Genomic DNA, 1,784 nt, shown 5'->3' on the forward strand with positions numbered 1-1,784 from the left:
GGGGGAGGAGAAATGGATTTTTCAATGGCGAGAGCCGTTTGGGGACTCACTCGATCCATAAATATTCGTTTCTCCCCCTCTAATTCAGATGAAGGGATAAAACAGATCGCAATCAGTTGAGGATTCAATTTTCAATCGATTGGCAACCGTTTCATCCCTTCGTCCTCATTAGGGAAGGAGAAATTGATTGTTATATTAAGGGCAGGATTCCGCCGCCCATCGGCGTTTCGAACTGCGGTAGGTTTCCCTCACCTACTCGACAGCGAACATCACCGCTCGCTCCGCCCTCCGATTCCCCCATACGCGTTTCCCCCCACTCTGCGTCGTTATCGACGCTCTCACACGCTCCCTGTTTTACTTACAGGTACGTACTCGCTACGAAATTTTGTGGTTGAAGCGTTTCCATAGGCGCTAGCAATCTCCCTTATAATCTCTGATTGAATCTGACAGGAAAAAGGACATAACGAAAGGGGCATCAACACCCCGGTCGGGGTGGCGCTAGTACCTATAATTCAGCGGTACGACCACATGGGAGGGATAGCGCCACGGTCAATCGTCGGTAAAAATGTGTTGGGGAGGTGAGGCCTTGGGAGTGGCTGTCCGACTACTCAATCCATGTTTTTCAGATATAATTAATCAATTTCTGCAGAAAAGCATCTGAAAACTCATAAAGGTTAATCTGATAGGCCCAAATTTACGAGGCAAACCACGGGGGTCAAGTGGGCTCAATGAATATATGGGCAATTCTACCAAATATCGTACGTAAATGGGGCCTCAAAATTTTCGACAATTTTTTTTTGCTTTTTTCCACTACTGATTTATTGAAAAAAAGATTTGTCGACTAGGAGAAGTCCTGCCTTACAATTGGAGAGGCTCTGCAAGCTTCAACGAGTTTACCTCAAAATTGTTCGATCAAATTACACGTGTGGAAATCTCCTATTCAAAACTATGGTTTGAATCGGAAATTTGCTAAATGTTTAAAAAAAAATATTGCTAATTTTTACCGATGATCGACCGCGGCGCCATCCCACCCATGGGGTCGTACTAGCAGAGATTATAGGGGAGATGAGCAGGGCCAATGTAAAGTGTTGAACAGCAAAATTCGTAGCGGTGGCGCATCGACTACGATGGAGCGTACGGAACTATTGGTATGATAGGGCCCGAGCATAAATTTGTCGATAACCGGAAAAGGGTTCTCAATACGGTAGCTCCTCGGATTTTGTAATAATTGTCAGAAAGATAAAATCGAACATATTATAATCAATAGTATAATGATGCAGACTCTAATGATCTAAAAGTCGTTTCCTTTTTCTCGACATATTTATTATTGACACGTAGGTCAAAAAATTCATAGAAAATCCCAGCGCTGTCGCTGGAAAACTCTATAGTTTTCCAGTGATTCTATTGAATAATTGTGCAGATTTTGTTTTTTCTTACTATAGTAATGTTCGATTATGTATATTTATTCCCCTCCTGAGTGAGAAAGGAATATGTATCGCGCTCGCTCCTACTCATTGTCGTCTCCGTCGCGTTGGCACGTGCCCGTCCTCCGCCAAACTTAACGAGTGCGAGTGAGAAAGAAAATGGAGGAGGAGAGAGAAAACATTCCAACTCGTTTCAACGTTTGGAACGTTTTCGTTGTTCTTCAGCGATCTACACATAATGGGATTAATTCAATAATAATAGATTAATGTATAAGATTTTTCGCAGATTATTGCGAGATTTAGATGAATGGTTTGCCTCCTTCAGTGACCATAAAAAATTGTCTCCAATCGACAATATCT

Source organism: Diachasma alloeum, unplaced genomic scaffold (assembly GCF_001412515.2).
Source record: "Diachasma alloeum isolate Michigan unplaced genomic scaffold, Dall2.0 Dall_scaffold_00568, whole genome shotgun sequence".
NCBI classification, from domain to species: Eukaryota; Metazoa; Arthropoda; class Insecta; order Hymenoptera; family Braconidae; genus Diachasma; species Diachasma alloeum.